At 35.3% G+C, this 27,062-nt stretch overlaps 1 long non-coding RNA gene across 1 annotated transcript in view; it reads left to right on the top strand.

The window, feature by feature from the left end:
* The window catches only part of LOC109026243 (uncharacterized), a 109,678-nt gene extending 85,017 nt beyond the window's left edge, over positions 1-24,661 (top strand). Inside the window, exons 2-4 of the long non-coding RNA XR_002005203.4 lie at positions 15,900-16,068; positions 20,981-21,200; positions 24,274-24,661. This is a non-coding gene — a long non-coding RNA (uncharacterized lncRNA). The remainder of the gene's footprint in view (positions 1-15,899; positions 16,069-20,980; positions 21,201-24,273) is intronic.
* The last annotated feature ends 2,401 nt before the right edge of the window (positions 24,662-27,062 follow it).

Below are 27,062 nucleotides of genomic sequence, written 5' to 3'. Positions count from 1 at the left end.
TGAAAGAATTATTACTTGTCCTAAAGTACATATATTCACCACCTCAACCTAGATAAAAGCATAAGGTAAAGATGGCAGAATCTATGAAGAAAAAATAGTAGTGTATACCCATGGTTTGGAAGGATTGCTAAAAGAATATTTAACTTCCTGATGTTCTTTCTTTGAAGCTAAGGCTCATGATTTGAAACATATGGTCCTTTTCTTCTTGGCACAAATAATATGAGTATTTTTAGTTATCCCATCTTTCTATAATAAATTAAATTTAAAAAGAGTACTTACAAAATATGCAGTTTAGGGGTGGCTAAGGTATAAGGGTTGGATATCTAAAGTGCATGCCTGAGACAAACATAATACGCTGGCAGAGTTGAAGCCATTATTAGATTATTCCTTCAACTATGCATTCATTCATTTTGTTTAGCTAAATTATTTAGCTATGACAGCAAAAGAATGGTCCACAAAAGAACAAATTGATAAATTGGACTTCATCAAATTGTTTTTAAATCTCTCAAAGGCATCATTAAAAAATAAAAAGACAAGTCACAGAATAGATGAAAATATTTATATATCTCTGATAAAGGACATGTATCCCATATATATATATAAAACTTCCCAAACTGTAAAAGAAAATTAAGCCTAATCAAAATGGGGACAATGTTTGAACACATATTAAGCAAAGCAGTTATACAAATGTCAGAGAGTACATGCAAAGACGTTTGACACCATTATTTTTTAAGAAATTGCAAATTAAAGCCACAATGAGATGACATTAGACAGCTGTTAGAATGGTAATATTGAAAAAACTGGTTATATCAAGTGTTGGTGAGGATGTGGAGGAACAAATTCTTACATAATGTTGGTGGAAGTGTGTATTAGTTTACTTTTAGTGATGTAACAAATTATAGCAAATTTAATGGCTTAACGTCTTTCATAAATATGGTACATTTATCTGAAATGAATAAGCAAGAGTAATACATTATTATTAACTAAAGTCTATACTTTATTCAAATTTTCTCAGTTTTTCTCTAATGTCTTTTTGCTATCCCAAGAGCCCATCTAGGATAACATATGACATTTAGTACTCTCCTTTGATTTCTTTTGTCTTTGACAATTTCTTAGACTTGTACTGTTTTTGATGACTTTGATAGTTTTGATAATTAGTTTAGATATTTTGTAAAATGTCCCTCAATTGAGATTTGTTCGATGATTTTCTCATTATTAGGCTGGGGTAATTTGTCTTGGGGAGGAAAATCACGGCAGTAAAGTATCATTCTTATCATATTATGTTAGAGTGTATATTATCAATGTCTTATTACTGTTGAGGTTAAACTCGATCACCTGGCTTTAGGTAATAGTCACAAAGTCTCCCCATTGTTAAGTTCCTTTATTTTCCTATCCTCACCATACTGTACTCTTTGAAGGAAAGTCTCTAACATAGCATACACTTAAGGCATGCGGAATTATATTTCATCTCCTTACACGATGGAGAATCTACATAAATTATTTGGAATAATATGCTTTAAAATCAAATTTGGAAGTTTTTAACCATTATTCATTTAATTTTTTTATACCCTTTCTCTCTCCTATTCTCCTAGGAATCCCATTACATACATATTTTAATGCTTAAGATTTTTATTGCATTCACTGAAGTTCTTGCATCAGTTTTTTTTATTTGTTTCATGCACTCAGTAATTTCTGTTGATTCCTGAGAACACACTGATTTTTCTTCTGCCATCTTATACCTCTTGTTGAGCTAATCTAGCAAATTTTTCATTTTTGTTTTCACTCCTTTAAGATCTAGAATTTCCACTTGATTTTCTTTTATAGTTTACCTTTCTCTGTTGAAATTGACTATGTGTTATTTTCATACTTTGCTTTAGTTCTTTAAACTTATTTATAATATTCTTTTTGAATCCTTTGTCTAGCAAATCCAATATCTGTGCCTACTCAGAATTAGTTTCTATTGACAGCATTTATTCTTGAGTGTGGGTGATACTTTCCCATTTCTTGTGTATCTTGTAATATTTTATTGAAAACTACAAATTTTTGATCATATAATGTATTGATCCATCTGGATTCTGTCTTACTTTTACTTTTTAATTACCTTGCCTGGACTCAAACTGCAGAAACTTTTCCTCCATGTTGTATAGTTGCTGATATCTCTGCTCAGTTTTTTTTTCTTTTTAGTATTTTCTTTTAGCCTAGCTTACTAGCGATTGTCTAGCCTAGTAGCCAACCAATGATTTAGCCAGAGTTTGTGCTCAAATATATTAAGTTCTTCTGTGGCTCTTATTTCCAGGATCTTTTTGCTAATTTTCTGAAGGGTCTGCTGCTTACCACAACTGGGACTTAAGTTAGCAAAATTGTGTTTCTCCCTCCCCCATTATTTTCTATCAAGTTTGTCGCTTTTAAATGACAAAACTGCAAAGTTTTTTGGCCCACTTCAAATCAATTCCACTCCTCTGGAAGCAATGATTCTGATCTCCTTCCCCCTTCATTCTCCTCCCTTGCCATCTTCACCTTTGTAAAGCTACTTTTCTTGGCAACTGAACTGGGATTGTTGATGGGAACTGCCCAAGGCAAGTTGGCAGCAGAGCTTTCCCAAAGCTCCCCTAGTTTCTCAAGAATATATGTTCTTCAATTTGTTCTCTGCCTTTGGCAACTTGCAAACCTGAAAGGATGTTTTTTTGACAATTTTGCCCAGTTTCATACTTTGCATGTGGGAAGGATTTACCAGCATCTTCACGCTGTCTTAATGGAAATCCTTCTCCAACATTCAAAACAGAGGCCAGTGCTAACAGGGCCATTGCCTCTCCAGGTGACTCTTCTTAAGGATTAAAAAGATATTTTAGGACAGGCATGCCTGTAATCCTAGCATTTGGGGAGTTGAGGTGAGTGGATCACTTAAGCCTGAAGTTCCAGACCAGCCAGGGCAACCTAGTGAGACCTGTAGTTTTTTATCTTACAAAATAAATAAATAAATAAAATTATCCCTGGTGCAGTGGCACACACATGTAATTCCAGCTACAGAGGATGGGGAGGAGCTGAGGTGGGAGAATAGCTTAAGCCTGGGAGATGGAGGCTGTAGTGAGCTGTGATCATGATACTGCACTTCAGCCTAGGTGACAGAGTAAGAGTTTGTCTTGGAAAAAAAAAAAAAAGATATTCTATTAGTATTTAGTCTTCAGAGTCTGTTGTGCTGGACACTGAAAGTTATTTTCGTAGAACTAATAAAACTTTTCTAAATGTTATAAAAGACATCCAACATGAGTGACCTAACTGCAACTTCAGTCAATGCAAAGTATATAATTGATAAGTAATAGCTCATTACAGAATGTATTTCCATATCACAAGCCATTTGAACTGATCTAGTAGAAATAAACTCCTGATTCTCCATTTGTTATATGTGTTGTATATTTACGATGGTTATGAAAAGTCAGTCAGTAAGGATCTTATGTTAATTTTATATTAAATGTAATTGTTAAATAAATACCTACTCTTGGTTAGTGCATCATATGAATATACATTCACCACAGAAATGTCTATGAGTAGGTGAGAACATAACAACAGCAAAAAATTCAAATTACGTAATTCTAAATGAAAAGACAAGATGATTTTATTATTGTATTTCATTCTCATTTATGAGTTTTGCCTACAGCAGTGGCATTTAAGCAGGGCAGGAAACCCCAAATTTTACCTTTTTATATATTTCCATTTTCTATGTGGAAAATATGACAAGAAACAATTCTACAGAAAAATAATAAAAAGTTTCAGCAAAAAGTTTGCTAACCACATATATATAGTCCTTTAGTATTTTATATAAGATGCATATTAGATTACATACTTAATATTATGTTACATGTTCCATTTTCTTCAAATAACTCATTATTTACAAATGTACTTATTTTAGTAGACTATCTCATCTTATTCAAATAGTATCATGTCAAAAATGAAATCTCACTCTGCAAGTAAATTTGGGAATATGTATGAATATATCTAATTTGAATGGATACTTGTAAGAAAAATATTTGCTTCTTCACACATTTTAGAGTTAAATTAATAACCCACATCAAATTCAATAGCTAATATTAAAGCTAAATTAATGTTAATTTTTAATATAAAAATTTTAAAATACAACTAATTAAATACCACACTGTTATTACTCTGGAAGCAAAGCAAAATTTCCTTCATGAAAAACATATCTTCAAGTTATCTGCATCTGTGTAGTAGGAGCTTTAATGATTAGAGATCTCAGTAAAGTCTAGCTATAAAAAAATTCGATTTACAGCCACTTAAGTCGCTAGTCCTCATTCAGACTATTGCAATCAACTTTCTTGTTTTAATACCAGAATTCTCTGAGATGTTTCATTTGGGAAGATTATGGGATAAACCATTTACAATATTTAATTGATGCCAAAATTAATATTTTTCTATTTTAAAATCAAGACCTGTCTTACAATTTAAGATGTCTTAAAGTCATAATTAGCGGCCTTTCTCTTTAGTGGCAAATTATGTAATGATGCATCATACAATCAATGAAAATTTAGATTAAACATAGATTATGTAAAGCAAGTCTATGAGTATGAGTCAACGAGAAATAAAAAAAACAATACATAATGTAGCTAAACTCCTCTGCATGAAATTAAACAGCAGTTTGGGGGATAAGTTCATCAGACAGTAGAAGACAGAAGAGACTGTTCCAGCAACATGGCAGCATGGCCAAAGAACATTTAAGATCAAGATTAAGAGCGTGAGCAGCGTCTCTAGTGCAGGAGGCTCCCCTAAGTGAGCAGGACCTTGTCCAGGTAGAAGCAGGCTGGGCAAATGAGGCTTGTGTGACCCAGGTGGCAGGATTGCCCCGGGTCTGATAGTGGTCCTTGCTTGTGGTGCACAGCCACACATGAGTACTCATCCTTGAAGTCACCAGTGCACCCCTGTGCCTCTCTTCATCCCAGCCATTCCCAGGAGGTGGTGCTCAGGGATGCAACAGTTGCTACCACCAACAGCTACCTACCAGGCTTCTGCTTTCTGAGTGTAATGATAGAGTGTTACCAAGCAAAGGCGTACTGCCCAGTGTACATAGAAACCAATACCACGACACCAGTTTTTGAGAAAAGAAAAAGCTTCATGGCAAAGTCACTGGAGAGGAGACAGGAGGAAATGCTCAAATCTGTCTTTCCAAGGCTGGGATATGGGGATAGGTTTTGTTGGTAGAGGGTTACAATGAAACAGATAAGAAAACGCAATGAGGCGTGACTTTGCTAGGTCATGCTGACGTCCTTGGCTCTTAAGTCCATACTACAACAAAAGCAGGCATCCCTTGTTTCTGCATTTGGTCCCCATTCCTTGATCCAAGTAGATTGGTTCTGCTTCTGGGTGACTCTTCCACTCTTGCTGGCTCCTAGACCACGCACCTGGCATACTTACCTGGGCATGCTCCAATTATGTAACCAGCAATGTAGGGGTCTGCTGCACTGAAATGCAACTCACAAATTTGTTATATAAAATTTGAACCAGAGTAAGTAAGTTCTAGGGTTACAAGAGAGGTGAGGGAAGCCATGTTACTCTGATGGAAGATTCTGTGCCTGCTTATGCTTATCTTTGTGAGTAGTTCATGGAGAAAAACAGAAATGGAAGTAAAAATGAAGAAACCTTGTGAAATGAAGGCCAGGATGATGAAGTCTCAGATGGAAATGAGAAAGTTATTGTGAACTGGAGTTCACCTTTCTTCTTAGCAAATAACTTGGCTGCATTTTAACAAATGATATTTTCAAGAATCCATATATATATAGTGGTGACTTCAGGGATGAGTACTAATGTGTGGCTGTGCACCACAGGCAATAATAGCATGGTAGACAGTTGCTTATCTTTGTTATTTTCTGACAATTTCACTGAAATGATAGTCAAGGAATTAAATACGTGTGTGTGTGTGTCTGTGTATGTGTGTTTGTGTGTGTGTGTGTTGTAGTTTGGATGTGTGTCCCCTTCAGATCTCATGTTGAAATGTGATTCTCATGTTGAAATATGTTGGAGGTGGGGCCTGGTGGGAGGTGTTTGGATCATGGAGGTCATAGGGGTGTATTCTTCATGAATGGCTTAGTATCATCTCTTTTGTTATACATACGTTTTCACTCAGTTAGTTTACATAAGATCCAATTGTTTTAATGAGCCTTGAACTTCTCCCTTTTGTCTTGCTCCTTCTCTCACCATGTGATGCACTGGCTCCCTCTTTACCTTTTACCACTATTGTAAGCTTCCTGGAGCCCTGACCAGAAGCATTTGCCAGCACCATACTTTCTGTACAGACTACAGAACCATAAGCCAAAATAAAATCCTTCTGTTTGTAAGTTACCCAGTCCAGTCTGAGGTATTTCTTTATAGCAATGCAAAAAAGCATTAACACAGAAAATTGGTACTAAAGAATGGGGCATTGCTATAAAGTTACCTGAAAATGTGGAATTGACTTTGGAGCTGGGTAATGAGCAGAAGTTGGAAGAGTTTTGGGTGCTCAGAAGAGGACAGGAAGATGAGGAAACTTTTGTAGCTTCTTAGAGACTGATTAAATTGTTGCAACCAAAATGCTAATAGAAATACGAATAATAAAGGCCAGGCTGATGAGGTCTCAGGCCAAGAGGCCAGGGAGGAAAGAATGGTTTTGAGAGTCAAGTCCAGGGTGTCACTGCCCTGTTCAGCCTCGGTACACTGCCTCCCACATCCCAGCTACTCCAGCTATGGCTCCACTTGTGGCTCAAAGTGTCCCAGGTATAGCTCAGGCCGCTGCTCTGGAGAGTGCATCCTACCATAAGCCTTGGTGGCTTCTGTTGGATGTTAAGTCTAGAAGCTCACAGAATGCAACTGCAAAGGAGGCTTGGCAGCTTCCCCCTAGATGTCAGAGGAGGCATTGGAAAGGCTGGGTGCCTAGACAGAAGCCTTCCCTCACACAGAAACCCTTCTAGAACAATGTTAAAGGGAAATGTGGGATTGGAGCCTTCACATAGTGTCCCTAAGGGGGTCACTGTCTAGTGGAGCTGTGGTAAGGGGCCTCTACCCTTCAGACCCAAGAATGATAGAGCCACTGGTAGCTTGCATCCTGGGCCTGGAAAAGCTGCAGGCATTCAGCTACACCCGGTGACCACAGCCAGTTCTGCCTGCTGCAGAACCACAGCAGTGGAGCTGCCCAAGCCCTTGGGAAGCCACTCCTTGCACCAGTCTGCCCTAGATGCAGGACATAAAGTTAAGGGAGATTATTTTGTAGCTTTAAGGTTTAATATCTACCCTGCTGGGTTTTACACTTGCATGGGGCCTACTGCCTCGTTATTTTGGCCATTTTTTCCTTTTTCAAATGAGAATATTTACCCAATGCTTGTACTACCATTGTACCTTGGGAGCAAATAACTGTTTTTGCTTTCACAGGATCATAGGTGGGAGGTGATGAGTCTCAGATGAGACTTAATACTTTTGTCTTCATGTTGAAAACATTTAAGACTTTGTGTGGAACTATTGGGAGAGATAATTGTGTTTTGCAATGTGAGAAAAGCATCTGGAGAACTAAGGGTGCAATAATATGGTTTGGATGCATGTCCAGTCCAAATCTCATGTTGAAACATGATCCCTAAGTTGGAGGTGGGGCCTAGTGGGAGGTATTGGATCACGGGGGCAGATCCGTCATGAATGGCTTGGCACCATCCCCTTAGTGATGAGTGAGTTTTTGCTCAATTAATTTATGGGAGATTTGATTGTTTAAAGGAGTCTGAAACCTCCCCCTTCCCTTTCTTGTTCCCTCACTTGTCATGTGATGTGCTGGTCCCCACTTCAACTTCCACCATGATAGTAAGCTTCATGAGACCCTCACTACAAGCTGATTTCAACACTATGCTTCATGTATAGCCTGCAGAAATGTGAGCCAAAATAAAACCTGTTTTCTTTACAGATTACCCAGTCTCAGGTATTTATTTATAGCAATGGAAGAACAAACTAACACAATATGTATGTGTGTGTATTATATATATATGTGTGTGTGTATATATGTGTGTGTATACATATGTGTGTGTGTGGGTGTACACTGCGCAACAAAGAGAATGAGAGTGAAGATAAAGCTGAGATGACAATTTTGGAGTCTATAGAATGGGATGGACAAATGGTAACTGACAAATTGGAGAAAGACAAGGGCTAGTCTGTAGGGTAAAACAAACAAGAAACAATCCTGATTTGAACCACAAATCACCCTATCTTTTGCAGGGCAGTTTGGTCCTTCCTCAGTGTAAAACTGGAGCTTTGCTTTCTGTGCTTGACATATCAGGCAAGCTGAGACCAAGGAGTGAGATGCTATACTGGAAAGAGGAAGGTTAAGTGAAAATCTGAGTAGTTAATGGTGAGACTTCCTTCACCCTTCACCTTCTTGTATCCCACAATGCTGGCATTCAGGATTATACAACCAGGGAAAACAAAGAGTGGCAGAAAATTAATTGGTTTGCATCAAAATCACATTAAGAAGAAATCTACTCACATATGAAGAGGTCTGATAATGAGCATTTTAGTGTGTTGTTCTTTAGTGGGCATCACAGGATAAACTTGCAAGCAAGAAAGAGGATCTAGGAAGAAATGAAGTCAATGCAAAAGGCAGAAGAAAAATTACCAAAAACAAAATAAAGCAAAAAACTTCAAGACAATAAAGCAAAAAATAACCAACAAAAAATCCTCTAATCTATGAGACAGAAGAGAAAAAACACAGTGAAAAAATATTTTAATAGGGTTAATCTAAGAAAGCAAACATTCATATAATGAAATGTCCAGTAAAAAAAGCAAACAAGGAAAATGGAGGAGAGAAAATTATCAAAGAAATAATAAAACTATCCTGAAACTGAAGGATATAGTGTCTAAATTATGACATTTCACTGAGTGCCCAATGCAATGAATTTAAAGAAACCCACAACAAAATGTATAATTCTGAAATTTCAGAACATTGGTGAGAAAAAGGAAACAAAATACTCCAGAAAGAAACAATTGAGTCTCATACAGAATATTGAGGATCAAGATGGCACTAGGTGGTTACGTAGCAGAACTGGAAGGTAGAAGATGTCATGGAAATATATTTAAATTCTGAGACAAATGTTCTTTGATCAGGATCTACATGAAGAAAAATTATTATCAAAATGTGAAAGTAAAGACATTTTCAGACATGCAAAATATTTTCTCAATGTATTTCCCATTCATTCTTTCTTGGAAAAACATTGAAATTTATGCTTCATCAAAATCAGGGAATACACCAAAAGAGAAAGAAAATGGAATGCAGGGAATGAATAATTCAACCCAGGAAGAACACATAAATAATTCCCAGGAAGAAGAGAAGGATTCTGTGTTAGTCTGTTTTTGTTGCTATAAAGGAATATCTGAGGTTTGGTAATTTAGAAAGAAAAGTGGAACATTTTGCTCACAGTTCTGCAGGCTGTACAAGCAGCATGGTGCCAGCTTCTGCTTCTGGTGAGAGCTTCAGGGGGTTTCCACTCATGGCAGAAAGTGAATGGGAGTAGGCATTATATAGTGAGAGGGAGGAAGGAAAGAAGGAAGAGTGAGTTGGGGGAGGGGTGCCACATACTTTTAAACAACCAGCTCTACTGTGGCTTGAGAGAGCCAGAACTCACTCATTACCTTGGTGAGAACAGCAAGCCATTCATGAGGGATATACCCCTATGACCTAAACACCTCCCACTAGGTTCTAGCTCCAACATTGGGAATCACATTTAAACACGAGATTTGGAGGGGACAAATATCCAAAACAGAACAGGTTTCATAATAACAGTTGTGGAGTTGTCCTGTAAGGCAACTGGTGCATACAGAATCAAGTAATAATATGTATTTTCAGTTTTGTTAGAAAAATTGGGAATGAGTTAGCAATAGGAACCAAGAAGTGGTTCCTAAGAACCACTTTTCTAACAAAAGTGAAAAGTGATGTCATTATTAATTTTTTATGTAAATCTAAAAGTTTTACAGTAACATAATCTTAGTAAACTAGGTAGCTCAAGTGTGAATAATAAAAAGTAAATAAACATATTTATATTACATATTATAGAAGTATTACTATATATAGTAATATGTATAGTGAACAATATGCTCATAATATAAACATATATTGAACTATATGTTCATAACATTAATAAACACTAGATATCAATTTAAGAAAAACAACATATGAATAGACTAGGAGGATGGGAGGAGGCCTGTGCATTTTCTGTTCATATGAAAACGGGAATGAGTGGAGTAGGTTTAAGGACATTAAATCCTTATCTTCTATAGTAACTTTCATATACAAAGGTTAGCTTTAAAACTGAAAAATTAACGGAGAGATGCAAATTACTTAAAAATGTGGACCTAAATACCAGAGAAAATGACTAGGAGGTGAAAATAGATTTGGCGAACAACAATCAGGAATAAGGAGAGTTTGTATAAGGGATTGCTGTTTCTCTTTATAAGCCAATGTCATTCATCTTACAAAACTAGAAACACGTATTGTTTTAATAACAATGGCACACACACACACACACACACACACAGAGAGAGAACAAGATTGTTTGATAAGACGTTTACAAAGGTTAATGTTGAAATAACGATTCTCTCCACAATATATTTAATATAGTCACAAAAAGGTTGGCTTTTCTTCCTTTCTTTTTCCCTTTGTTTCTTCCTTCCATCCTTCCTTTTTTGTCTGACTTGATTTTGTTTATTTTTATAAAACAATCAGATATGAGGTTGGGATCCATGTTCAGGATAATATTAGCGTTAGAGTTAAAATCACTGTTGAAAGATATTGAATAAAGAAGAAAAAATAAGTGGAATAAGTATGTACGAGCCTGAAGTTACCTCATTATTTTAACTCCTGGGAATTCACAGAGGGTTATTGACTTCTCAGAGGATTTAAGAAGTTTGAGTCTTTTTTGAAAGAACAAAGAGGCATAAGGAGACAACTGGGTTACTGTGTTAATCAACAGTTCTTAATTGTGTGTAAAAATAAAAATTGATAGAATTTCACCTTATTCAACCTTGAAAACAAAAGTAAAGATTAGTATATCTGTATAATATTCTCATGGGTAATGAGGAGTGAGACTCTGGGCACCCTTAGTTAATAAATGTTATCCTCATTGCATAACATTAAAATTAACACATGAATTAGAACAGAGAAAAGCAGTGTCTCCCAAGAAACAGACTGCTTCTCAGTACCAAAATAATTCAAAGTAAGTTCATCAATGGACTTATATAAAGATGAAAGGATGATTGTTCTGTCCTGGAATCATAGAAAAAGTGACTTGTAGAGGTCAGTGTTGATGGTAACTTTTAGCCCTGACCAGGATACAAGTCTTGACTGAATATATGATTTCCTTGGTTTTTAATGTGTTTTAAACCACCACAGCTGGGACACAAAGCTGAATGCCATCTTATGACATATTCTGATTCCCTTCTCACAAATTTTTTTTTTGAGAGTTTAGCCTCTCACACAATTTGTCTTAAGGAAAGAAAATGCTCTGAACAAGGGGATACATGTGCTTCTCTGCAAATAATTGCTTCGCTTTGCTATTATAAGTTATGAAACTGGTACTCTGGTTATAATTTGACTTTCTGCTGAAAGAAAATTAAATTGACAAATTGTCATACTTGTTCTTAAGTGCTCATCCCTGTGTGTGTAGTATTTGATGGTTAGGATAAGGATGATAGATAGGTACATTTTCTTTGTTCTGAAATATCAGATTTCTGGACTTGCAGGGCTGAGTGAGGACCAGACATAGGAATTTAGTGAGTCCAAAAAAATACACAAATAAGTTCCATTTCGTAGCATTTCTTTTTCTGAGGCCAGTTGGCCCCCTAAGTCTCAGAGAAATGCAAATGGAAGTTTCCTCTGACCTGTGTCTACCCTTTGATGTTTTCAAAGTTTTGGGAAATTAAGAAGCACATTTGCTTTGGTGGTGACAATCATCTTATGTCCACTTGCATATTCTGTTTTGTTTTTTGTTTGTTTGTTTTGTTTTGCTTTCTCTCCATGCTCTTTCATTGAGAAAAAAATGCAATGCATAAACATGGACTTTGAGTATTGTATCAAAAGCTCATAAGGAGAAAGGGTGGGATTACCAACCCCCATTCTTCTTACCAATCCAGTGCCATCTTGCATGCTAATGGATATTAAACTCAGGAATTTTCAAAACAGCCTCAATACATTTCCTGATCTTCTAAGTTAACTTCCCCCAGGACCACCTCACTCCAGATGCCTGTAAGTTCACCTATCTGAAATTACAGATAGTTACTGAAAAGAGTGCATTTCAAAGAGAGCAGAGGAAGGCATAGGTGCTGCCTTTGGAATATGGGGCTCTCTGGTGGAGGGCATAATGTATCAAGGTTTTGAGAAACACAAAAGATAGGCCACTTGGAGATGGACAGGAGAGAAAGGAAACTAAGATAGAGGAAAATACAAATTTCACCTACTTGAACTTTTCTTAATTTTAGTGATGCTGTTTTAATCTTTTATCAAAGGTAAAACTGTTATCCAAATCAGAAGTCTCCTCACTCTTATCTTGAGCCATACCTAGACCAAAAGGGTGACATTAAGAAGAAGAGGTAAGACAAGCCCTGAGAATTGTCTTCTGTGTGAGACATTTGTGTAGCCTATCTATGGAAATGTTGCTTGTGGGTTTCATATCTATTATAAAGCAAATGACATAAAACAGATAGTTGCATGTGCTTTTTATTAGATCAAGGATTCATAGGGTATCGGTTTTGTAAAGAAACTTAGAAATTATGTAATTCATACACATACATTTATCTGGAAGGAACCTGAGTGATACCAAACATTATATCTAGTTATAGATCCAAAATATATGATCCATAATTCAAAAATCTGAAACAAAAAATAATCTGAAATGAGATTTTAAAATAACATATCAGGTGATAATTTCTACCATCAACTAACATGATGTAACTTACTGTATTTTAATTCCTCTTAGCATAACAATTCATAGCTTTTCCTACTGAAATACTAATGTATCTGATTATGGGAGCTACTTCATTCCTGTTTGGGATATTAAGCAATATACAAGTACATTGTTATCTAATATTTTAAAAGCACTCATGAATTAAAAACATATTTCTTTATAAAGGATTTAAATAAAAGCGTGAACATGATGAAGCAGAGGAGTGGTTAGAACTCAGTATTTCTGACTCTTCGTTCCCCATTCTTTCTGTTACACAAAGCTAGCTCCCATCCCAAAATGCATCAGATCATATAATTAAAATTGTATATGGGTAACTTGCAAAAAAATAGCTATTCTGTTATAATATTCATGGTGGTTGATTCTTCAAGACCTATTCCATCTCAAATGATTAATCTAAGTTACTAATGTAATATTTTTCTCTTTATCTTTGCTAATACCTAGTTTAAGAATAGCAATGCAGACCATTTATTGGCAATCAAAATTAAGGTGAAGTGCACCGATTATCCTCTGAAAAAGTATTTTTTGCCCCAAAAGAAGAGACACAAGAAAGACAGAACTCATGCTCCTTTTTCACGTGAAAATTATTGTGACATATGTGATGACTATACATAGTCCACAAGTTAAAAGAGGAGTAGGCACAAGGGCAAAGCCAAACAATAAAAATGGCAAAGTAGTGATCACTTAAACTTATATAATTATTTTAATTATATATATATATTTACACTCTTTTTACAATGTGAGGTTACGCATGTTGACTATATGCCAAAAATTGAGTAAGTACATTCATATAAAAAATGCTTGCAAAATATACACATTGAAAAAATAAATTTTCAATTGAACTTTATATTTTGATTTAGTCCTATTGGAATATGTAGATGGACATGTTGAATTTAAGGAAATAAATCACAGGAAATTATGCATACCTAAATTACTACACTGTTTTTAGGACATGTACAAGTAATTCTCTGGCAAAGATTTAAATCAAGTGAACTCTTTTAAAGCTGTAAGTACCTAATACTATTAATAGAAATGTTTTGATAAAGATAAGCATTAAGAGACTTTAAAGCATTTGAATACATTATATGTCAAATTTTTTTAAAAGTTATTTTCACAGCCTACTTTTTAGACCTTATCAAAAGTCTTCTAATATAGTCCCAGAAACAAATAACAAGAGGCATAGCAATCATTTAATATAAGGACAGGCAACTTCAATGTATACAGGGCAATTAATTATAGTCCTCCCTTAGCACACATGGGGGATTGGTTCCAGGACCTCCATGTATACCAAAATAGTATACTCAAGTCCTTCAGTTGGCCCTATTGAAAATGTGTATGTGAAAGTTTGCCCTTCATATATAGCGTTTAGCATCCACAAATACTGTATTTTCTGTCTAATTTTGGTTGATTAGAATCCATGTATAAGTGAACCCATGCAGTTCAAACCTGTATACTTCAAGGGACAACTGTACTGGGCTGGGAGAAGACAATAGAATTGGGAAAATTCATGGCTCATAAGGAAATCAGCTGCTATGTGGTTTAAGCAGAGATTTCAGATTACCCAAAAATATTTACAGCAGACTGACTTTGATGCCCTCTAATTAACCGCACTTTCTGTTATTCATGCCATTGTGAAATCTCTTTCCACAGAATTTCTGGAATTGACCATGTGACTAGCTTTGGCCAGTGGGATATCTTTAAGGGTGATGCAAGTGAAGCATCAGTAAATGATAAGTGCTGGCACTTAGGGTCTGTTCTCTTACAGGGTTTCCTTTTGGAACCCCTCCACCATTATATGAAACAGCCAAAACAGCTAAGTGGAGATGCCTACACAGAAGAAAATCAAACACCCAGTCAATGGCACCAGCAGGGCTCCCAATCTTACATCTAGACTTTAGAAGCTACCCTGGCCTCATATCCTACACTATCAAAATCACTAAACTTTAGGGTTGTTTATTATGTAAAAAAAGATAATTGAGACATTCCTAAAATTCAGATTTTATGTGAACTCGATTTTTTTAAAGTACAATTATTATGAACTCATAGAGGCTAAGTAGTATAGATATATATAATGTGTAACATTTAATCTAGCTCCAACTCATTTTACTGAAGAAATTGATGTCTGGGAGGTTCAGTGGTAAGTTCTCAAAATTAGTGTAGCATGGTGTAGTATAGTGTGGTATAGTGTAGTGTAGTGTAGAGCCAGACTACTGTATTAGTAACTATAAACTAATGAGTGCCTAGCAGATGCTATATACTATATTTAGACTGGATAGATTCACAGGCCAGTCACAGATTCTCCTTCCCGGAAACTCTAGTGAAGTTGAAAAATACATAAACAAATAATTATTGTATTCTACATTTTATATCGTACTAAACCTATTTCAGTAACCTTCCCATAATCAAATTCTACCTACTTAAGAAGATGGTTTTCTCAGCTCACATTATAATAAATGAGAAGAGTAAGATGGCTAGTGAAATGCTGGAGTCAGGCCTAGAGTAGAAGGATGGTTTATTTAAATTATGTTATACAGATTTTCTTTAAAATATCCAGGATTAATTTCATTTAGAACCCATCTTTCCACTTTATGAAGTAAGCCATATTTGTGTTCCTTAAATACAGGGAAAACTTCTATATGTGTGCATTTTTAAGGAAAAACATTCCATTCAGAATACCAATTCTAAAGCATAACCTACTGTCTTACCATATGTATGTTTCATTTCCAACATCCTTCTTGTCAACTAAATGTAAATAATTCTAAATTCTTCTCCCCCTCACTGTATCATAAGCAGTGGCTTACAGTAGTCTGACAGTTAGCAAAAACTGTTATAAAAGCTTCTGTTATGAGACACAAGAGGAGATTAAAGCACAGCCCTGTCAGTCTGCAGAAAAAGAACGTGTTGCTCATAGCTGGTTATTCTTTTTTTCAGAGCACTGAACTTGGCAGGAAAATCAGTAGGAATAAGTGGCAGAGGCATGGGACTGGCAGAGATACGGCAGCCCCTGTGGAGAGGCTGTCTACAGATAACATAACAATAACCACAGGATCTGCGGGGTTCCTGCATGCGTGTTGGCTTCGCTGGAGAAACTAATCAAGTGGTAAGAATAAAGTTTAGGTTTACGAAATATAGGTGCTTGGCTGCTCAGAAATATAAAGGGGGTGGACTAGAGGTAGGACATTCAATATGTGTTTAGAGATATGTAACTGATGGCAAATAACAGAAGCAAAATAGAAAGAAAACGCTTCTATAGACAAAAATCTCGCACCATTTTTATTAAGGAAATTGATTCTGGAAATCAGTAATGTTTCTCTTAATCTCACTTTACATCATTTAATGCAAATGATGATCATTAGGTCTTTTAGTCTTCACTTTATTACCTCAGACATTTTGAGTAAATTATACTTTATTTATTATTATTTCCTTATTTTCTTTTCACATTCTGTTATATTATTTTAATTAGGCTTTTTGACATGGGCTATATATAAATATTTGGGTCATCAATTAAAGAATTATTTGAGCAGGGTTTCCAGCTACCAAATACCACTTTCCATCCTAATATAACTATAGGATGATGTGAAGTTTATTATACATGTCGTAAGAGTGAAGTGTGGATTCTGGGGAATGTGCATTTGTTTCCTACGGAACTGAGTACAGAATTGGCTTTTGCTCTGAGGTTCTATTTACTGTCATATATTTTATTTGCAGAAAATCAAGCAGGATTTATTTTCTTGGAAGTGACAAGAGAATTCTAAAATTTATGTGGAAATTTAAAGACTGGGAATAACCAAAATGACTTTGTAAAAAATATATTGGGGAACTATACTACCTGATTTTAAGACTTATTGTAAATAATCAAGACACTGGAATATTGGTGCAAAGAAAGATAGAGCAATGAAAGATGAGCCCTGAAATTTAACCACATATATGTGGTCAATTAATTATTTATAAAGTTGCCAATGCAATTCAATCAAGAAAAAACAACCTTCTCAACAAGCAGTGGTGGAAAAATCGTATAGTAATGCCATAAAACAAACCACTTTGTCTCTAACCTCATACAATGTACAAAAATCTACTGAAAATAAATCATAGATTCAAATGTAAGAACTACAACTAAAGCCATTTAAAATGAAGCATTGAAAAAAATCTGAGTACTTTGTATTTTACAAAGCTATATAAAATAGACAGTATGAATTATGTACTGAATCAGTAACTTTATCAAAGCTTAAAAAATTGTACATACATTAACAAATAAAATTGCTATGACAATAAAAAGGCAAGCTATAGATTGGAGTAAATACTTCAAAAAAAAAAAAACCTGGCAAAAGGATTTCATTTCAAATGTATAAAACTTTCACAACTCAGTAATAAGAAATCTAACATTCTGATTAACAAGATGATTAAGGGTTTTGATGGATATTTCATCAAAGAATATATATAAATGGCCAATGAATACAAGAGAAAATGCTCAACTTCACTATTCATTAGGAAAATTCAAATGTAAATTACAGTGAGATGCTACAACTCACCCAATGGACTGAGTAAAATTATAATGATCCTATAGAGTTTTAGCAAAAATGTGGAGCAACTGGATTTTTTTTTACCTTTCTACTTAAAATGTGAAATAAATAAGCAAAGTGAAAAATGGTTTTATAGTTTCTTAAAAATTTAAACTTATACATACCATGCAAACCAGCAGATATACGCCTGCATAATTATGGAAGATGCAAAAATAAACTCACTCAAATGCCATCAGTAAATGGATAAAGACATTGTGGTGGTATAAAGGAACAAGACTGAACAAACTAAGAGGTGATGAGAATAGAAAACAACAGGTACTTCTATTTTGCTTGTGTTTAGGTAAATTGCTCTTAACATTTTGCAAATTGATGGTATCTCCTAAAGAGAAAATACAGCTAACCTAAAACTCACATATTTTTCTGAGAAATCACTTATTAGAGTCAAAGCCATTTACAAGAATGCTCATTTCAGCTTTTTTCATAATTGTCAAATACTAGAAAAAAAACCTTTCGGCTGAAATAGAGATGCACTGTTTGGGTTCAACTTCAACAACAAAAAAAACTTGCTGCCTAATTTTTAGAATCTAACCTACTTTTTGGGCTTATTTCATGGTCTTATCAGGATGGCCTGTGGAAATTGAGTGAGCAATGTGGTGGTATCTGAGGTCTTCTTTGAGCAGCTTTCAGCCAATGTATGAGCAAGGGAATAGTAGCTGAGGTCACCAACTTTTGGGAGCAACCCCCAATTAATGAATTACTAAGAGCCCATTCTACTGGGCAATTTTTGCTTTGAGTCTTCCCAGAAGGCTGGCTAAGATATTAATTAGTCTACCTTGCAATCCAGTGACTTTTCCTCCTATTCCTTACAGGTGTTATTCTCTATTTCAGCTTTTGCACACCAAATTCTGTCTTAGCACGTGCTTTCCACAGAATTCAACAAGCACAACTCCATTCATCAATTAGTAAATGATAAATAGATATATATTCATATAATGGATCATTCCACAGCATAGAAAACAAACTACTAGTACAAAATCTGATAGATATTTTGTGGAGAAAAATCAGCCAAACACTAAAGAATATATAATATATGATTTCATTATATAAAGTTCAAGAAATTATAGACCTAATCAATGATGATAGAAATCGGAACAGTCATTACTGCTGGATTGGAGGTGAACTGGAAGGGGGCATGGCAGGACTTTCTGGGTCATTAAGATGTTCTGAATATTGACCTGGATAGTGGTGCTTGGGTGTATATTTATTTTAAAAATTAAATATTATAATTGAGATTCATGCACTTATGCACCTTACTAAATGCATTTTTTATCTCAGCTTATTCCTTCATATGCACTACACGAAATACAAACAATTTCATGTTAGTCCTTGTTCTATCTTGTCAGTCTGTATTTGGAGCAGCTGAACACTTCTGGGAAATTCTCACAAACATACATTGAGGTGAAAAAATAAATTTGAGATTTCCATCTTCTACTGAACCTTAAACTCTGGTTTGAAATACCCTACTTTTAAAAATTATTTTGACAATTTTTTATAGTTTCTACTTAACAGTCTCCAGGTCTAAAATTTTCTTAAAATTGTGATCCCATCAGCCCTCTCTCACATTCTTTACCAGTATATAACCTCATCTTCCATTTCAAAGAGAAAATAGAATTGGATAGATTAGAACTTACCTACATTAACAAGAAGATAAATAAAAAATCTTAAAAGATAGTTAAACAGTAGTGCATCAAAAACTCTTTAGCATATATTAATTCTATACTTCAAAATGAACTACCACCAACACATCTCCTCAAGATAAACAAAACTGAAAAAAATTGTGAGGGATAGATTTTTGTTTCTTCGTTTGTTCAATGAAACTTTAGAAACATTGTTTTAATACAATTATAATCATTATTAGAGTAATAGTGGAGCAAAAATAGAAAGTTACTATCATGAAAAAAGAGAATTTTAGGCAAAACTCATCATATTCATAGATTTAGGGAAACCTACAGGGATTAGGATTAGGGTTACGGTTAGGGAAACCTATCAGGTAAATATTAGCAAAATGTATCCAAAAATGTATAAAGCAAAAATAGTACACCATGATTAAATTGGATTTATTTCTGAAATGTAAGACTAGTCCAATCCTAAAATGGGAATCTCACTGTTTTTCTAAATCCAGTTTGTCCTGTGGCTTCTAAAAGAGTTTTTGAATTATCATTGCTCCATCACAACAGATGCATGCACACACACACACACAGTATCACAATAATAGTTATTGGTCAACCATATTTTCTGTTTTAGTAGAATGATGCCCAGCAAGTTATTAATGTTTTGCATAGTAAGTGAAATAAAAGACTATTTTTACCTCTTATCCATATAAATTTTTTTATAAAAGACTATAAAAATATTATTGTATCCATATAGGTATGTATTTTTATATATGAATAAATATATATATATATTTCTTTATATATATGTATTAGAGAGAGGGAGAGAGAAGTCAAGAAAAAGTTCTGGTTAAATATGAGGCAGAAAACCTTTTATTATATACGTAAATTAATTCTTTGAGACAGTTTCTTCTGATTCTGGTCTTTTTTAGCTTCCTCTATTTTTAAAATATATGCTCAGAAAATGACCTAGATTTTGTTACTGATCTCCTAGGAAATTTTATGTGACTATTTTTGAGTTGATCCGGTGTAGAACAATGCATGTGAAATAAATCCATAATTTTTAAAAGGAAGTTTTAAAAAATGTCTTGGCCGGGCGTGGTGGCTCATGGCTGTAATCCCAGCACTTTGGGAGGCTGAGGCGAGCGGATCACCTGAGGTTGGGAATTCGAGACTAGCCTGACCAACACGGAGAAACCCCATCTCTAATAAAAATACAAAATTAGCCGGGTGTGGTGGTGCATGCCTGTAATCCCAGCTACTGGGGAGGCTCAGGCGGGAGAATTGCTTGAAGCCAGGAGGCGGAGGTTGCAGTGAGCTGAGACCGCGCCATTGCACTCCAGGCCTGGACAACAAGAGCGAAACTTCGTCTCAGAAAAAAAAAAAAAAAATTCTAAATTCAGTTGTCAAAGTAGCAGATGTGGCTAGGAGTGGAATACATTGTCTTCAATGCTATATATATATTTTTTTTTATCACCACCACCAGCCTGAGGAAAATATTAGAAATGTTAGAGTAACAGACAAGAGTAACTGAAGAAAGTTAAGTAATTGTTTTGTTACCACATCGTTTGAATGTAAGAAATAAATCCATATAAATTTTTATATGGACTACATTTCTCAATGATTTATTGATAACTATTATGAATATGAAGCATAAGCAGCCCATATTTTCAAGTTAAATTTTAAAATAAATAAATGTCTGTTTTTGTCATCTAGAATAATTTCCCCTACATGATCAATTATCACATTCTGCTAATTTGCCAATCTACTATAAATGGTAAGACTAGAAAATATTTTGAGTGGAAATCTCTTCCATTTTCAGGTCTGAGTCATTCAAGTTATAGTCTATTTGAAGACGAGTTGAATCTGAAACAATGAGTAAGATGATGAGAGCTCGATACTTATGGTTTAAATATAAAAGGGGTATCCCAACTCAGAAAGAGAGAGGAGATCTGGAAAAATTCTGCTTTCTGAAGCTTTTGACGGTATTTTCACACTGCCTGACTAAAGTGCAACAGCTACATATTGACAGGCGGTGGAAGGTATATCTTTATTTACCCTTTATCCCCCTTTCAAATGCCTTTCCCTGTGGGCTCATGTCCTACCAGTATCTTTCTGACTTTTATGTCTTAGGGCTTGTACTCAGGCTATCCTTGACCAACCAACCCTTTTTGTTCAGAATTATTATTTTATCTTCCTCCAAAATTGGAAGATTTTCTGTTTCTTGGATATTTATATTCTATGCTAGAAGTTGTGATAAATTAATCCATCCTAAATGATGCTAAAGGGCTACTGTCAGATTATCTATCTATCTATCTATCTATCTATAATTTTATCTCCCATCCAAACATTTATTCGTACATTTAGTGATATGGTATGTCTGCTGTGTGCCAGATACAAGATGGCTTCTAGGGATTAATTGCCTAAAAGATATCTAGCAAGATGTAAAAGACATATAAAAACAACAAATAGGAAAACTATCAAATGATTATTATAATAATATCTCTCAAAATGTTTTTTAAGATGTGTGTGTTATTGAAGGACAAACAAATATGTCTCAAAATGCTTTTTTATAAAGGTGTATTTGTAAAGGAAAGAAAATTTTTTTTCTGGAAAACACTTCCTATTTTCAGGAAAGTGCCATTTAACATATTTAAAAAAAGAAAAACTAAATAGAAGGAAAAGCAATGTTAAAAACTTATCAAGAATAAATAAATGGGATCTAAATATTGAGAGAAAGGATTCTCAAATTTGTGCTCCCAGAATCAGGGGCATCAGCATCACATAGTAGCTTGTTAGAAAGCACATTCTTGGACCCAGCCCAGAACTACTAAATGAGAAACTCTAGGAGTGGGGACCAGCAATCTGTGTTTAACATGCCTCTCGCATGATTCTGAAGCATCCTTTAATAACTGAAGAACAAGTCTTTTTTTTTAAAGTAACTATTTGGTATAGCTCCAATGTAGGTTATACAGGTATGAATTCAAAAGAGATTTGGGTTCTGCCCAGTAGAATATTGGAAAATATTTGACGACAAGCATAGAATTGAAGTGTTCATAAGAGTTCTAAGAAAATAACTCTTATAGTATCATCAGCATTTAATAAAGTCGGTGGAGAGATACTTCATAAACCATGAGTGGTGTATGAATAAAGCTTTAGCATCATTAGTGGAAGAAGAGTGATGGAGAGGAGATACATATAAACATAATTGGAAATGTACAGTTTCTCAGAAAATTTGTATATCTTTCAACAGGATTTCTGGAGACAAGGCTCTACTGAAGAAAATCAAATACAGGGAATTGTAAGCACCATGGCATGTTGATGGAGATAAGGTTGACTGAAAGGGATTTGTGCTACTCTACAAAGTAAAACTTCTGTTTACAGCAATGTGTACTATGCAATATGAAGGAAAGACAGCAGAGTCACTGTCTTATGTTCTTTGTATTCTTTACGTATATTAAGCAAGTCTGTATGTGCCTAAACTCCAATTATGGGTTAGATTCAAGTTAGCTCCCAAATGGTTCATAGACTCCAGACAAGCTCTAGGCCTCTCGAATCCAGATTCGTGTGTGCCCTAGACAAAACATTGTAACAATTAAATGGTTTTATGGCAACATTTGAAAAATAAACTTCTAAACTTGCCTGCAGAATTCAAAGAAAGCTTTGGGGAAAAAAGCTGGCTTTTGAGTTGAATCTTTATTATTGTATAGATGTATACAGACAGAAAGGGGCTGTGGCTTTTTTATTTATTTTTATTTTTATTTTTATTTTTGAGACAGAGTCTCACTCTTTTGCCCAGGCTGGAGTGCAGAGGCTTGATCTCGGCTCACTGCAACCTCCGCCTCCCAGGTTCAAACGATTCTTCTGCCTCAGCCTTCAGAGTAGCCAGGATTACAGGAGCCCGCCACCATGCCCAGCTAATTTTTGTATTTTTAGTAGAGACAGGATTTCGCAATATTGGCCAGGCTGGTCTCTAACTCCTGACCTTGTGATCTGCCCACCTCAACCTCCCAAAGTGCTGGGATTATATGCATGAGCCACTGCACACGGCTGAGGCTGTGCCATTCTAGAAAGAAAAACTGTATGAATATAGTTGCAAAATGGATGGGTCCATAGCTACTTAAAGAAAATAGTAATTAGATTAAGAAGTGCCCATGCTTATAATTTTGCCACATAACTCTGGCCTCACTGTGTATCATTTTTCAGGAGGGATAAGATTGGAGGAAAGGGGAACAATAAGCAAATGTTCTCAACACTCTAAGTAGAGAATGATGATGGAGGGGAGTACCAGGGCAGATTGTGGAGCTAATGGATTGAAAACCTGGGACAATTAGCATCTTGTATTTAGCAAGTAGCAAGCAGCACAGAGAGGTCCCCTTTTCCACTATTAGTGGATTTACTAGCTCTCCTTAGAAGGCTCACTGCCACTCAAAAAAAATGCATTGCATAGATTTTTAAAAACCAATTTCAGTTAAACTTGAAGAGAAAAACAGTATTCTAATCCATGAGGATTTCACTTATTCTAAAACCACAACACACACACACACACACACACACACACGAACCCATTATTACACTTTTTTCTAGAAAACATGGTTTTATTTGGCTTTATTTTGGCTCCAGCTCTCTTTGGGGTCCCCTACAGACTCCAACTGCAGGAATATGTTATTTAGTTGTCTTGTTATACCGGAAGAGCATTGGAAGAGAGAGCAAGCCAGGAGCTTGCAGAGGGTCTGCTTTATGCTCAGCTTTCTTCACTATCCCCCCTGGTTCCACCTTCCTGTCAATCATGAGATAATTTGAATATTGGAGATAAGTAGCAGAACTTAAAATCGAACCCAAATTTTTGAACTCCAAACATAATGCTCTTTATGGGAAACATTCAGAGTGACACAAAAGTAACTATTGCAAATATAACATGTCCGTATTAAGCGTAAAGAAAATCAATTTTATGGATTGAATTGTGTCCATCACAAAAAGGTAAAATTTGAGTCCTAACCCCCAGTACTAAGAATGTGACCATATTTTGAGATAGGTCATTATAGAGGTAATCAAATTAAAATGAGCTCTGCAGGGTAAATCTTAATCCAATATGACTGGTGTCCTCATAAACAGGTGCAGTTTGGACACAAAGACTGACACACAGGCAGAATACCATGTGAAGACTGGAGTTTTGCATAGAAAAGCCAAGGAGCTACCAGAAGCTAGGAGAATGGCCTGGAACAGACCTTTCCTTAGTGCCTTCAGAGAGAGCATGGCGCTGCCAGCATCTTGATCTCAGACTTCCAGCATCCTGAATTGTGAGACAAATTTCTGCTGTTTAAACCATATAATTTGTGATACTTTGCTATGGCAACTGTCACAGCTATTACAAGCACCTAACCCTTTTTTTAATTTTTTAAGAACTTTTTTGCTTTCATCTACTTTTTTCGTTCTGGGTATTCCATATTTTACTTTAAGATTTAGTCTTCTGTCAATAAAGCAATAATTTCAGATCAATTTCAATAAAAAATTAATAACGTCCAAACACTACTTTTCCAATATCGTGAGATAATTTTTGAGATATTAATTTGTATTTGCTTTCCTTCTACTTTCGTATTACAGAAATGTAGCCAGAATTTTTCTATTTTCTTGTCTCAAGTAAATGGGTGGCGTGGGAATTTAGAACTTATAAAACCCAAGGCAACTAAAGACCTGTCTCTAACAGTCATTTGTGGTAGTCTCACCTCACTGAGAATATTATGTTTGAGGAAGCATAAGAGAAAGAGAGAGGGTACAGATTTCCTACAAGATGAGGATAATAAAGTTGTGCAGATTAGCAGGATTCTCATCTCCTTGAAGAATCCTGAGGAGGATAAAATCTCAGAATTGATTTTATTGTGCACCTGCATGGGTGAAGTAAAACCTAGACATATAGGTTTCCAGCCTTATCAAGATATCCATGTGTGATAGGCAGAAATCTACAGAGGTCCCAGCAGATTCCTGTTCTCTGGTCATATAATTCAACACTAAATTTTTTAAATTTTTATGAATACATAATAGCTGTACATATTAATGGGGTACAGGTAAAATTCTGATACAAGCATATAAAGTTTAATAACCAAATATCCATCACCTAAAAAATTTATTACTTCTTTGTGTTACGAACATTCCAATTCCGCTCTTCTAGTTATTTTGAAATATACAATAAATTATTGTTAATTATAATTCCTCTTTTGTGCTACTGAACGGTAGATATTATTCCTTCTATCTAATTATATTTTTTATCCATGAACCAACTCTCTCATTATTCCTAGTACTCTCCTCAGCCTCTGATAACTATCATTTTACTCTCTATGTCCATGAGATAAATTTTTTTAGCTCCCACACATGAGTGAAAACATACAATATTTGTCTTTCTGTGTCTGGCTTACTTCACTTGACATAATGTCTCCTAGTTCCATCTATTGTGCTGCAAATGACAGAATTTCATTCTTTATTATATATGCTATATTTTATTTATCCAGCTATTCATTCATTGATAGGCACTTAGGTTAATTCCATATTTTGGCTATTGTGAATAGTGCTGTAACAAACATGGGAATGCAGATATAGTTTTGATATATCGGTCTCTTTTGAATATATACCCAGTAGTGGAATTTCTGGATCATGTGGTAGATCTATTTTTAGTTTTTTTGAGGAACTTTCATACTGTTCTTCATAGTGGCTGTACTCATTTATATTTCCACCAACAGTGTATGAATGATGGTATTCCTTTCTTCACATCCTTGCCAGCATGTATTTTTGACTGTCTTTTTTATAAAAGTAGTTTTAACTGGGGCAAGATGGTATCTCACTGTTGTATTGATTTGAATTTTTCTGATGATTAGTCATGTTGAGTATTTTTTACATACACATGTTGGCCATTTTTATGTTTTTCAAGAAGTCTATTCAGATTTTTTTGCACATTTTAAATTGGATGGTGATGATGATGATGATGACTTTGCTATTGAATTTTTTGTGTTCCTTAAATATTCTGGTTATGAATCCCTTGTGAAATGGGTGATTTGCAAATATGTTCTCCCATTCTATGGGTTGTGTCTTTACTTTGTTGATTTCTTTCTTGTGCAGAATCTTTTTAGTTTGATGTAATCCCATTTGTATACTTTGCTTTTGTTGCATGTACTTTTCGGTTAATGTCCAAAAAATCATTGCTCAGGTCAAGGCATGGAGCTTTGTCCCTATGCTCTTTCCTAGTAGTTCTAAAGTTTCAGATCTTATGTTTAAGTCTTTCATTCATCTTGCATTGATTTTTGTAAGTGATGTGTGATAAGAGGCTAATTTTATTCTTCTTCATGTGGCTATCCAGTTGTCTCAACAATATTCATTGAAGAGGCTTTCCTTTACCCATTGTGTATTCTTGGAATCTTTATCAAAAAATAATTGTCTTAGTCCGTTCTCATGCTGCTATGAAGAAATACCTGAGATTGGGTAATTTGTGAAGGAAAGAGTTATTTTGTTTGCTTGTTTGTTTTTGAGATGGAGTTCTCCAGGCTGTAGTGCAATGACGTGAACTCGGCTCACTGCAACCTCCGCCTCCCAGGTTCAAGCAATTCTCCTGCCTCAGCCTCCCAAGTAGCTAGGATTACAGGTGCACACCAACACGCCTGGTTAATTTTTGTGTTTTTAGTAGAGATGGGGTTTCACCATGTTGGCCAGGCTGGTCTCAAACTCTTGATCTCAGATGATCCACCCGCCTCGGCCTCCCAAAGTGCTAAGATTACAGGCATGAGCCACCGCACCTGGCAGGAAAGAGGTTTTATTGACTCACAGTTCTGCATTGCTGGGAAATCCTCAGGAAACTTACCATTATGGCAGAAGGCAAAGGAGAAGCAGACACCTTCTTCACAGGGCAACAGGATGGA

The sequence above is a fragment of the Gorilla gorilla genome, chromosome 2, assembly GCF_029281585.2.
Source record: "Gorilla gorilla gorilla isolate KB3781 chromosome 2, NHGRI_mGorGor1-v2.1_pri, whole genome shotgun sequence".
Taxonomy (NCBI): domain Eukaryota; kingdom Metazoa; phylum Chordata; class Mammalia; order Primates; family Hominidae; genus Gorilla; species Gorilla gorilla.
This window is presented reverse-complemented; position numbering and strand designations above follow the sequence as displayed.